Raw genomic sequence first — 13545 nt, forward strand, 5'->3', positions numbered from 1 at the left:
GAAAAGGGATTCCTTATCACAACCATGTGACTCTCCTATGACCACACCACTTCCTAGCTATGTGATTTTGGATCATTCGCTTGGTCTCTCTGAGGTGGTAAGGATGAAACGAACAAATGAATTTCCAAGTCTGACTCAATGAATGGAGGCACTGTGAGTTGTCTAGTGTGTCTGAGACCTGAGGTATGACCTCACCCCACCCCCTACCTCCTAGCATTGCAACAATCAGCATCAAGGCCAGGGACAGGGAGGCGTTTGCTGCCAAGCCTGGCCTCACCCCCAGAACTCACATAGTCCTAGGGATCCCAACTCCCAAAACTTGACCTCTAATCTTGCCATACAAACTGTGGCACATGCACACCCCACCCCCACCCCCACTAAATAAATGTAATTTTAAAAATTTAATATACCAAATAAAACAAGCCCCTAGAGAACAAAAATGGGATTTTTAGTGCCTGGTTATGGACAAGCAGCAGACAACCTCATTTGGCAGTAGAGACAGGCTGGAACTCCAAAGGCTTCCATATACACTGTCTAGGTGACTTTGTGACTAAATATGTTGGAACTTCTGTAAATGCCTCAGCAAAGCAACAACAAAAACATCAAAACCCTTTTACTTCACAGGATGGCTATAAGGATTAAATAGGGACTGTGCATAAAACGCAGAGGACAGTCCCAAGTCTGGTAGAGTGACCAGAGTAGGAACAAAAGTCTGTGCAGAGAGGAACAGAAGGGGCTGGCCAGAAAAGCCTAAAGTGGAGTCAAAAATCACAGTCCCCTATAGGTCAGAGAGGCCTTACCGTCAACATTTAACCCAGCACTGTTCTGTGCTCTTAAAAAATAACTGGACTCTCATTGTAAATACAATTTTAAATCCTGGTATTTTTCATCTAACATCATATTGTAGCATTGCCCAATGTCATTAACACTTTGGATAAATGTTTCAATGCCACTGTAATTGTCCCTCGTACAGACGGCACATAATTGACTTAAATATTTCAATGCAGTTACCTCCTGAATCTGATCCAAGTTTTTCTCTCCTCTCTCTTAAATAAACGCTGAAGCGTGATTCCAGCACTTGGGAGGTGGAGGCAGGAGGGTCAGAAGTTCAAGGTCACCGCCGTCTCAAACAAAACAAGCAAACACTGAGATGGACATCTTTCTGAGCTGGTTCTGATTTCCTGGCAGGTGTCGAGGGTGTGGAGACCCCAACCCCCTCCCTGATGGCTGCTGGCAGACAATGGTTTTAGCCAGGTGCTACCCTGTCTTGTTTCCGAGGCAGACACTGATTAGCTTAAGGTTACTGGGGAACGGCTTTCTCTCAGCAGTCATTTATTCAGGAGTGGGCACCTAACCATTGCTCAAACAATCTCCTTAGGAGTGGTAGAGGTCTGCCTCCTCCCAACCCATGCACCTCCTGCTACTGCCCAAATGCAGGCAGAGGCCAATACTGCTAACGGCCACGGCACGGAGAACATCAGGCCACACTTTTCTCCGGTACTCAGTTCAGAAAGGGTGTGTTTTCTATTGCTTAAGGCAGTGTGAACCAGTGTTCTTCATTACAGCCAAAAGCATCCTGCCTGATATTAGGGCTTTAAAAAAAATTCTTGGATTATATTGCCAAGTCCCTCTCCAAAGTATAAAAATTTACTGTCCTCATTAACTGCATTCAACAAATGTTTAATTTCCTAAAATTCCAAGGCCAAGGCTGAGTGCCAGGGGTACAGCAGTGAGCCAGGTCCACTTGGTCCTGCCCTCCCAAGACCTCCAGTCCAGGAGAGGAGACAGACAGTAAATAACTAATTGCAACATTAAATATTTAATGGTGGTTACGATAAGAGCCAGGGAAGAGGAGGACAGAGGGCTCTGAGAACACTCTGGGGGAGGGGATGGCAGGCGTCTGTGGGCCTGTCTCACACAGAGGTGGGGTCCCTTTGTGTCTGTATGTATGGAGGCCAAAGACTAATGTCCAGCGTCACCCTCAATCATCACTCTCTACCTTGTTTTCTAAGACAGGCTCTCTTACTGTACACGGAGCTCAATACCTTGGTTAGACCCGCTGGGGAGCTGAAACCGGGCCCTCATTTGCACAGCAAGTCCTTTACCCACTTAGCCATCTCTCCAGCCCAGAGCTCCGGTCTCCAGCTACAAAATTCTATGATTTGGCTGTTAGGTCCAAGGCCGAATCAGATGGCTCTGCTCAGGCAGAGTAAGGAAAACGCCCCTTTATTCTTGGTAGCACCTTTGTTCTATGCTGGCTTCCAGGCTCTTCCTGAGCCAACTATGCATCCCAGGGGTCAGGACATTTTGCCTGAGGGAGGACATCCTTTTTCAAAAGGAGAGGGGGAGGGGAAATGGAAGTGGAAGAGGGAGGCTTTTTTCTGGAAGCCCCGGAAGACAGTCCCCACACTGCTGAGGATGGCTACTGTCCTGCCAGCATGGCTCCCAATAGACCAGTGAATTAAGACTGAATACGGAGGGTGACTCAAGGTCTCCTTCTGCCTTCTTTGGGGCTGTGGACTGCTTCCCCCCCATGGCGGTACACAGCCTGGGTTTGTGTTTCTCCATCCTCCATCAACCTTAAAGCTAATGGAACGTCCCTGTGGCCTGTGATGATCTCTTCTGTTTAGTTTCCAGTTCTTGTGCCAGTCTGTGAGGGTTTGGGGGTGTCTGTACAGTCTTCTGGTGGCAGATGGGCCAGGGCTTATCTGATGCTGTGAATCTGCCACGGTGTGAGTCTAATTTGCCCACTACGGTAGTTCTGAGAGGCGCCTTGTTATCTCTTTAGGGTAGATGAGAATGGTGAGTCTCAGGGAAGCAGAAGATCAGCTTGTCCTACTCTGCTAGGAAGTGGCAATGCTTGGATTCGAACCCAGGTCTCCTGCATCTACAAAGAGGCCTACATGCTCAGTAGCTCCTGCCCCTCAGAGTCCAGACCTCACCCAAAGGTGAGAGCCCACCCCTCCAGGGCAGATGCCTCCCTGAGTCTCTGGGTTCTTTGGGAAAATGGCAAGGTAAGTATCAGTGACAAGAAAACCTTGTGGTCCAAGTTCCCCAAGCTGGTGCAAGCATTTAAGGGGCAGAAACCCTAGACTGTAGCTAGAAAAGCACACAGTTCCCTGGGGAGCCTCCAGGACACTTGAGGGGTGAGAAGGGACAGAATTCCAGACCCTGCCAAAAAACCTGGGAGCTCGTGTTTCCTCATGAATAATAAACAGACCGACAAGCAGACTGACATCTAGGACTTTGTACCATACAGAGCCATGTTCTCATCTTCAAGCATCATCTGAAGAACAGTGAGTGCTTAGGTGACCCCAGCCTGCAGGTCACTCCCCAACAGGTAGGAGGAGTCAGACATAAAGCACCAGGTCTGAAGTCCTGGGCCCAGAAACCTGGGAGGGCTGGGCATCACGATGTAGATCAGAACATAGGTAAATTCCTCCTGTGCTCTTTTCCAGGTCTTGGTTTCCTCATCTTTGTGTTAAATGGGAGGGGTCAAATTAGGTGCTCTGGAAAAGTCTGAGACCATATGCTTCAGTGGAAGGCTCAGAACTGGACTCTTGAGGCTGAGGCTATAACTCATCCGTAGAGTGCTTGTCTGGCTGACATACCTATAATCTCAACACTTGGGATGTAGAGACAGCAGGACCAAAGTTAAAGGTTCTCCTTAGCTACCTAATGAGTTCAGAGCCAGCCTGGGTTCTATCGGACCCTGTCTCAAAGCAAGGAGGGGTGATGGGCAGACAACTATGGGAACTATGTCTCTAAGTCTTCCCTTCAGGGAAGCCAGAGGCACAGGGCTCAATCACACTGGGTCCCAGAGCACAGAAGCTCATTGTAAAGCAACCCTGAGCCATCAGATCACAGGGGCATAGAAGGGGAGGTAGCAGAGACCTGATACAGTGAGGCCCTGAGAGAACCCTTGAACACAGCATGCCACATGCTGACAGCCCAAACGACTGCCGAATAAACACATAATGTCCTTTCCGTGAGGGTCACGTCACATTCCCGCTTGAGCAGCTCATGACACCTTAGCAGTGCTCTGCACTGACTCCACCCACTACACAGCAGCACAGGAAACAGTTCTGATGTGTCCTTAGGATACACTCAGGAATGGGCCTGCTGCTTCCTTTTCTGCCTTTGGAGAGAACCTCTACCTGGGGGTCTTGTTACCCTAGGGACGCTACAGTTCCTGGAGCAGGTCCTAAGGCTCTGCCAAGCCCCCTGCAGCCTTCTGTCCCTTTGACTATGTGACTGACAAGCCAAGCGGTTTTTCTGGCAGTCAATGAAGCTCCAAAAGGCCAAGATGAAGCTAGCCACTCACTCTACAAAGCCTGCACTGAGAGGCTAGAAAGGACAGCAAGTGACTGAGGTTCGTCCGCCTTTCTCCATCACCACCATAGCAGACACCACTAGTCCACCTTGTTCCCAGAGGCCAGACAGACCTCTCAGGAGAAGCAGCTCCTGAGCCCAAACTGACATGTCCTTCCTACTCCCGCCTTTCAACTACAGAGGCGGAGACCAAGGCCTGGAATGGAAAGGAGATACATCCGAGGCCACACTGCAACCCAGGTCTTATAAAATCCCAGATTCCCATCACTGGTCAGAGGCGCCATCCCTCCTCCCTCTCACCTGGAAGGAAAGGCAAGCTCACGGAGCTGATGAGTCTGAGTGTGGCGTTCCGCATCACAGGGGGCTGTGCCCACTCCACAGCACACCCCTAGGGCATTTGCACAAAGCTTCACTTCTGCAGAGACAGCAATTTTCAGGAAAGGAGGTAAAGGCAATCAGGGCAGGCTTCCAGGGGGAGGAAATGTGATGACAGGGTCTGCAAAGAAAGAGTTGAGCACAACAGACAGTGAGTTAAGGCCTCTGTCCCGAGGGAATTCTAGCAGCTGTTGGAGGATGGCTGTGGGACACTAAGACTCAAGTCCTTCCAATTTTCAGATTTTGTTTCCTCCTTTTATTTTCGTTTGGTTTTTGTTTGTCAAGGCCTCAAACTGCCTGCTTCTGCCTCCTGAGGACTGGAATCAAAGGTATGTGGGAGTAAGACTCAGGCACTATGCTGGCCTGCCCGTCACTTGGCAGAATGCACTCAGGCAGTACCCTGGTCAGCATGTAGGTGCAAAGGACCCTTTAAAAGAAAGACCCCAGCCGGGCGTTGGTGGCGCACGCCTTTAATCCCAGCACTTGGGAGGCAGAGGCAGGCGGATCTCTGTGAGTTCGAGGCCAGCCTGGTCTCCAAAGTGAGTTCCAGGACAGCCTCCAAAGCTACAGAGAAACCCTGTCTCAAAAAACCAAAAAAAAAAAAAAAAAAAAAAAAAAGACCCCGCCCACTTACTCTCTTTCCCTCTTTCCTGCTGTTCCCCCAGGGCAGACAGGACTTCGCCTGTCTCCCTCTTCTCTTCTGTCCTCTCTCTGTCTCTGTCTCTTTACCTCCCCCCTACTCCACCTCTGTCATCCTTACCTGCTGTGGGATCCACCAAGGTTCCCCACGTGCATTATCATAACAGTGGGCACTACTGTTTCTTCTTTAAAACTCCTGGTCCCCTAATCTGCCTTTAGATACTTCAATGTCAAACTGCTCAAGCCTAGCAGTTTTAAGATTTTATTTTTTTAAAGGATGGTAATATGTACCTGAGGAGTGGAAGAAGCTTAATTAGAGACATGGTCTCAAGTAACACAGGCTGACCTCCAATTCATTACATAGTTAAGGATAATCTTGAACTCCTGATCCTCCTGCCTCTACCTCCAAAGTGCAGATGACAGGCATATGCCACTATGCCTGCATTAAAGCAAAACAAACAATGCTCTCTAATACATGAAGGACTCACCCAGGCCAGAATGACCAGGAGCTCTGGACCCCAAACTCTCTTCCTCTAGATGTTCTCTGCATATCCTCCTAGACCAGAGGTTCTCAACCTTCCTAATGTTGTGACCCTTTAAAATGATTCTTCATGTTGTACCGAGCCCCCACCGTAAGATTTTTGTTGGCACTTCATAACTGTAAATTCGCTACTGTTGTGAATAGTAATGTAAATATCTGTGTTTTCCTATGGTCTTCAGTGACCCCTGTGAAGTTGAGAACCATTGCCCAGTAGTCAGAGTGGGAGGCACTAACTCTGAGAAAGTCACCCAGAGTCTCTCAACTTCCATTTCTTATTCTCTAAGAAGAGTCTGATGGAGCCGGGTGGTGGGGGCACACATCTTTAATCCCAGCACTTGGGAGGCAGAGGCAGGGGGCTCGCTGTGTGTTTGAGGCCAGCCTGGTCTACAAAGCTAGTTCCAGGACAGCCAAGGATACACAAAGAAACCCTGTTTCTAACCCCCCCCAAAGAGTCTAATAGCCACCTGGACCTACCCACCTTCCTCAGCTGACTACGAATCAGATGGGTCAAATGCACAGAGGGCCAATAAATAAATAACCATGTGCTCAGGAGCTGAGTCCTGAGTAGATTAGAGGGCATCTCCCCCAACCCCAGCACATGGCTCCTATTCCCTAAAGTGGGATGACCACATGTGCTTTAGGAGTACTAGACAAAAGATTATAAAACGAGATTTGGTACATGCTCACTGCCCAGCCAGGCAGTTAACTAGCTGCTGTGAATGATGGAGCCAGGTGTGTGGCAAACACTTTTCCAGGTGTTAGCCCCTATTCACCATGTGCAGCCTGTTCAGGGGGAGGCCCAAGGGCTAATAAGACAACCTACCACCACCACCACCATTCTGTGTGCAGGATAAGAATGCACCTCTCAATTGTGATTGGCGGTAGCTGGGAACGCTGCATCAGCACCACCAGAGTCCTTACTGGATGCTGGGTCTGGCACCTGAGAACCCTGCCTCAAACCCTGGTAGAGGCCCTCTACTTAGGGAGAGGTGAGAGGGTGCCAGGGGTTGGAATGTGGTGGGGCAGACAGGCTAGGTCAAGAAAGCACAGGCTGCCAGCGTGAGGCACATGATGCCTCATCTATTCTCCTAATGTGCAGATCTCTTATCTTTCCACACACACACACACACACACACACACACACACACACACACACACACACACACAGAGGCTGTGAAAGCAAGCACATAATTTCAAATGCAATCACATCATACAGACCCACAAAGCTGCTCCCCACGTTTTAAAGACACAGCACATGTGTTCACAGATACGCACATGCTCATCCACATGAAGATACACAGAAGCGACCACACAGACTTTCAGACTTGTGTATACACAGCTTTATACAGTCACATGCAGTGTCTCCTCCCTTTGGCCCTGTCCAGCCAGGAAAGCCCCTTGCTCCCATTGGCAAGAAAGTGAGATAAGTCTTAGCCTAAGCCTGGCTTCCTAGGCTGGGGTTCACACACCAGTTTGGAGCATACCCTTGTGTGAGTTGGAACACATACACACTCACACACTCCATCCTCCAATCCCATCCTCCTAGCTCCCATCTCTGCTGGACCGGACAAAGAAGCTCATTGGTGAGGTTTGTGGTGAAGAAATGGGAAGGCTGGCAGGGAGCAGCCGCTGTCACCATGGCTACCAGCTGACCCACTTCTCCTCCACCCAGGCTGGCCCACCCAGCCCAGGCGAGGTGGTTACAGGCAGCTTTGGGTAAGATGGGCCCTCTCCCATCACACACAGAAAAGGAACAGCCCTCTGAGGGTATGGTAAGGGATGAGCTGAGACCCAGTTAGGCTGGGTTCTATGAAGGAAGGCGCCAGGACCCTGACAGTTCCCAATGAGAGTAGAACACTGAAAATATGTCCCTGAGAGATCAGTCTGGGTCTCTGGGTTCAGAGCACCATCCAGGCCCTGGGCACAGTCTCTCAGTCACAGCCTCACAGTAAAGCAGGTGTTGTGATCATAGCCCTGCCTCTGTCCTAGGCTCAGCACACACACAGGTCCAGCAGACTCTGGGCCAGAGGAGCTGTCTCCTGAGCAGAGAAGGCTTATGGAAGGCAAGGCCCATCTCCTGCTTTCTTCTGGGTACAGAGCTAACATGTGCCTTCTCCCAGCCAGGGACTCCTGAGGACATGGCTCTGTGTACTCCCTCAGAACCAGCGACTTAGAGCAGCACATCCTGCAGTATGGTTAGGCATAGGAGGAGATGGTCTTTACCCAGGACAAAACCCACCCCCCTGCTGCCACCTGCCACCTCCTTTCCTTCGCCTGGCCTCCACTGTGTCTCCTATACCTGGAACACTCTTCTACAGCTTGCCCCTACTGCCATGCTCCAAGGACTGCACGCTTGTCTATCTGTCCACGCTTGCCTACCTCATTCCAACTCTTCTCAGTCCCCCTTTGAAGGTCATTTCCCAGCAATCCTCCAGAACTCTGTACTGTCCTTGAGTGTTAGGGGTTAAAGTTCTAATACCCTGTACCTCCAATGTGGTCTTTATTGAAAATGTGACCTTTGCAAATGTGATTAAAGTCATCCTGAAAGGAGTTGGGGAGTGCGGGTTGTTCCCATTCTAACTAGTGTCCTTAAAGGAAGACAGCACTGAACAGAGAAAAGGGAACAAGGGAATGAAAGTCCGGACTGCAGCATCAACAAACTGAGGATTTTCGAGGATTGCCAGTAGCCACCAGAAGCCAGGGGAGAGGCATGGGACAGATGGCTCTCCCAGTCTGCACAGGGATCAACCCTTCCAGACACCTTGATTTCAAACGTCCAACTTCCAGAGCTGTGGGAAAACAGATCCAGACTGCTCTGCGCCATCTCATTTATGGTGCTTTGTCCCAGCAGCTCTGGGACATGAACATACTGCCATTTGGAACTTGTGCAGTGCCTGTCTCCCACACCCAGCCCCAGGCTGTGAGCTGCTTAAAAATAGGAGCTGTGCTCTTCATGCTAAATCCCTGGTACCTGGAACGGGTCTGACAACGTAGCAGGCCTTTGTAAATATTTATTGAAAAGAATGAATGGCAATCAAAAGTACTAAATGAACACTGATGGAGAGAGGAACCGTGAGTCAGTTTCATTTTCTTCATGTGACATATTGTGTTTTCTAAAGCTACTACTTTAGAAACTGTATTAATGCTATAATAAAGGAAAGAAACAATAAATATTTTCCTTTCCAAAACATATGCTAAAATAACAAACATTTTCACCCATGTGTGTTCTGTGAGCAGGATAAACTCTGTGACATGCTTGATGACTGCTTTCTATAGATTAATTGATCCCTCCTTGGGTTCCCAGAGAACTTCTTGCAGTTGGAGTTACAGAGTCTGAGCTCTGGGGCCAGGTAGGTGGGGAGAGTACACAATCTCCTTGGCCATCTCCACTGTCCACTCCTCCACCATAAACTGTAGAATCTGGTCAACATGGCAGCCATCACCCGATGTTGCTAAGCTTGTCATCTGAGATTATCCCCTGTATCCTGGAGAAAGGCTGTGCACCAGCACTCCTCAAACTCAGATGTGGACACAAATCATCTAGAGATCATGCTAAAATGCAATTCTGACCCCAGGGCTCACAGGGGGAGCTTGGGATTCTGTTTTTTGTTTTTCTACCAGCTCCCAGATGATGCCCTTACTGCTGGCCTGTGAACCACTCATGGCCCTGAGATGCCAAGGGAAACACTCTGGGTGTTCTGTAAAGAGAAAGAACATTACAGGATATGGGACACCAGAGGAGGCATCAGGAAGAAGTATGGAGCAGAGCAGAATGGAAGGTTGGTGGGAAGGGGGGGGGCAGAGGCCACTGTATGGGAGAGCAGTGGGAACCACTAGGGAGGTCTACAGAGCAGGCATGCTCAGAGGCTCCAGAACATAGTATGGCAGGGGAGCAGAGGGTAAGTAAGTACAGCTGGAAAGGGGGCTGGAAAGAGAGGCGACAAGCCGTCAATGAGGGTCCCTGACTATGGAGCTAAGAAGCATGTCTTTAATCCTGTAGGAGTGAAATCTAACAAGGTTTAGGTGGGATGCTTCCCAGAAATCAATCTGGCACCACACACAGAATCAGAAACACGCTGGTGGAGGGAATGGCTACTCCATACAAGTTGGAAGGGCTGCATGGCCGCCCTGCATGTAGGAAAAGGGAAGGGATAGAGTTTGGGAGTCCCTGGAGGGGATGAAGGGAGAAATTTGGGAGAAAGAGGTAAACAGAATCTAAGCTGATTTATAGGGAGCATCAACAGAACCTCAGGGGTCCCTGAAGACAAAGGGGAAAATGAATACCCTTGTTAGTCACAGGAGTGTAAGCTAATACTGCAGTTTATGGGTGGAGACACTGGGCAGGAAGCAGACTTGCTGAGCTCAGGAGACCCACAGGAGTGAGCAGGAATGGGTATGTTCCCAGAGAGGAAGAGAGATGTAGAAAGAAGTGGTGTGCTCTGAGGAGAGCATAGGGAAAGATGTGTAACACCCACAGAGACAGGCAGGAGAACAGGAACTACAGACAGGAGAACAGGCAATTCCAAGGGGGAGAAGCTGGGCATGGTGGTTCAGGCCTATAATTCCAACATTTGGGTGCCTGAGGCACAAGGCATTCCATGAGTTCAAGACTAGTCTGGGCTTCAGAGTCCTTGTCTCTTTTTTATTGTTATTTTCTTGTTCTTTGTTTTATTGAGACAGGGTTTCTGTGTGTAGCTCTGGCTGTCCTGGAATTTGCCCTGTAAATCAGGAGTGGCTTAGAATTCAGAGATCTGCCTGCCTCTGCCTCACAAGTGCTAGAATTAAAGATGTGTGCCACCACACCTGGCTTTGAATCCTTGTCGAAAGAAAGAAAGAAAAAAGAAAGAAAGGTAGAATAACTTAGAGAGAATGCCAGGAGAATACAGATGGACAATTCCATACTGCCTCATTGTGGACCACAGAGAGGGGAAGCCAATGAACAAAAAGAAACACTAAGTGACAGACTGATTGGATGGATAGGATCTTCCTATATAGAAAAGGCTGGCCTCAAACCCACAACTCTCCTACCCAACAGAGAGGGGAAGCCAATGGACAAAAAGAAACACCAAGTGACAGACTGATTGGATGGATAGGATCTTCCTATATAGAAAAGGCTGGCCTCAAACCCACAACTCTCCTACCTGACCCTGTGGGATTACAGTTGTGTACCACCACAGCAGGTGGGAAAGGCAGAATTTAGATTGGTAGAGAAGAGTTTGGATACTCTAGGGGAAGGTCGGGGCTGCAGTAGGATCTCAAAGGCCATGGGGCTCCCAAATGTTTAGTCCAGTTCAGTCCAACACAGGAACAACAATTACTGCACCCCCAAACACATGTAAATAAAGCACACCACATGACTACGGAACCCCCAGGCAGAACAGAGATATGGGGCACTAGGTCTTAGGTCAGTATTGCAGGAGGTAAGAACACAATTTATTACCTCCGGGACCCCTGTGAGAGTGAGCAGGGGCACTACTAACAATCCTGTAAGGACTACAGACAAATGTGTAAACTAGGACCAATCCAGGCAAACCCAGAGATTTTTGGTCACCCAGACTTGACATACTAGATCCCAGTAAGAAAGCCACCTGTTTCCCTGCTTCCCCTTCCTAGATGGAGTGAAGAAACTCTCAGTGTGTCAGCAGCAGGGACAGGTAAACTCATCCTGAGAGTGGGCGCCTGCTAGTAGTGTTAGGCTCAGAGCCTCTCCCTGGCTCCCTCTCACTGAGCCCCAAGACTCAGCCAGTAACATCGGCAGCACCAAGGACAGCGGCTGGCCTCTCGCCTGTCTGCCCCTCCCCTGCTCAGACTGCCTTCCAGGCTGATCAATATTTCATGAAGGGAAGGGGCTCCGATTACCAGCCCTGCACCAAGCTGGAAGGCGCCGCCGCTGCACCCACTGCCCACCCTGGGGACCTTCCTGTCAGCTGTCCTGGACACAAACAGGAATGACATCTATTCCTTCATCCCCAGGCCTCTTCCAGGCCCGTAATACATCTTCACCCAGAACTAGAAGCACACTGCACAAGGAAGGCCACATTCAGAGACTTCAAGCAAACCACACCCAGCACACAAGCTACATGAACAGGGCACTCAGGCATGAAGTGTGAGCCTGCACAACAGACAAACATTACAGAGATGCAAAGACCACAGACTCACAGACACATTGCACACATGAGATCTTCCCACCAGACACAAAACACTAACTCAAATGCTTCATGAAAACTCCCTCAGAGAACCTGAGACATATCACATGAGGGTCAGTGAGCTGCAGACACACTATATTAACTCATGCACTTGCACATGCAACACACACAGAGAGAGAGAGAGAGAGAGAGAGAGAGAGAGAGAGAGAGAGAGAGAGAGAGAGAGAGAGAGAGAGAGAGAGATGCCTTGACAGTGACCCTCTCTCACCACGGACACTCTGATGTCCAGGGCAGTGTCTCACTCTGGGAATGTGACTGTGCAGGAGACAGACACACCTTGCTCTTTTCCTCCTTCCTTTCTCCCGGCTCTGCTCTGGACTTGAGCCCTGTGGAGAAACCTAGTTTCTCAGGCTTCCTAGTAGCTGCTGTCCGGGTCTCAGGGATAAACAGGCACAGAGGTAGGTAGAGGAGGGAGTTGGGAAATGGGGACCCTGGAGAGTCAAAAGCCCCTTAGCTCTGTTTTTCTTGGGCCCCAAGCTCTGGGACACAAAGCTCCAAGGGCTGCTTCCCTTACCCACAACTCCCAAAGCCTCGCTGTCCCCTGGGGCTCCAGGCTCCTAGAGAGCTCTGAGGTCTGTGTTGTGTACGAAGACAGGACTATCAGGTCTGAGCTCCCATCCATCCACACTACATCTCAAATCCCAGCCTGGAGTGAGAACATCTCCTGCCTCCATCCAGACATCTCAACACCAACAGCCCCTTTCAAACAGGTTGTGGAGACTGCACACAAATTCCCCTGCCTGCGGGAGTCTCAAAGCAGAGCAAAGCAAAACAAAGAACAGCCCAAGCCAGGGCTGGTGGCTGAGTGAAAAATCATGTGTGAGGCCTATGTTTGATCCCCCAGCACCCACCAAAAAGAAAGGGAGGAAGGGGAGGTGGGGAGGATGAAGAGGAGAGCCTGAGCATAGAATACACAGAAGAGAGCAGGTCAACATAACAGGGAGAAGCTTTAGATTCTTAGGTAGACGGATAGGAGGGACAATTTTAAGATTAGGTGGGCAAAGGTTGACCTCTCTGACATCCCCCCTTCCCCCGCCAGGATTTTGCATTGTCCACACATTAGTGAACCACACTGATAATTTCTGTCAAATCCTAGCCTCCTATACATTATTTTCTTTAAATTGACACTTTGAAAACTTAAGTGAACTATTTTAAGCAGAAATTCTGTAGCTACTATAACCAGAAAGTCAACATCACTTTTAATAAGTAGAAAAAGACTGTAAAAATGAGTATGGCAAGCCGGGCGGTGGTGGTGCACGCCTTTAATCCCAGCACTCGAGAGGCAGAGGCAGGAGGATCTCTGTGAGTTCGAGGCCAGGCTGGACCGACAGCCTCCAAAACAATACAGAGAACCCCTGTCTCATAAAAACAAAATAAATAAACAAATAAATAAGTATGGAAAAACAACCAGGTTACAAACAGGTGAGATGGCTCGTTGAGTGAAGGTGCCTG

General features: G+C 49.4%; 1 protein-coding gene across 3 annotated transcripts in view; it reads right to left on the minus strand.

Moving 5' to 3' along the window:
* Rims3 (regulating synaptic membrane exocytosis 3) overlaps window positions 1–13545 on the minus strand; it is a 42886-nt gene that overhangs the window by 18471 nt on the left and 10870 nt on the right. For all 3 annotated transcript variants that reach the window (XM_040756736.1, XM_040756734.1, XM_040756737.1), the window contains exon 2: window positions 4633–4828. The gene's annotated coding sequence lies outside the window, so the exon portion shown is untranslated. The remainder of the gene's footprint in view (window positions 1–4632; window positions 4829–13545) is intronic.

This window comes from Mesocricetus auratus, unplaced genomic scaffold (genome assembly GCF_017639785.1).
Source record: "Mesocricetus auratus isolate SY011 unplaced genomic scaffold, BCM_Maur_2.0 Super-Scaffold_100014, whole genome shotgun sequence".
In the NCBI taxonomy this organism is placed as follows: Eukaryota; Metazoa; Chordata; class Mammalia; order Rodentia; family Cricetidae; genus Mesocricetus; species Mesocricetus auratus.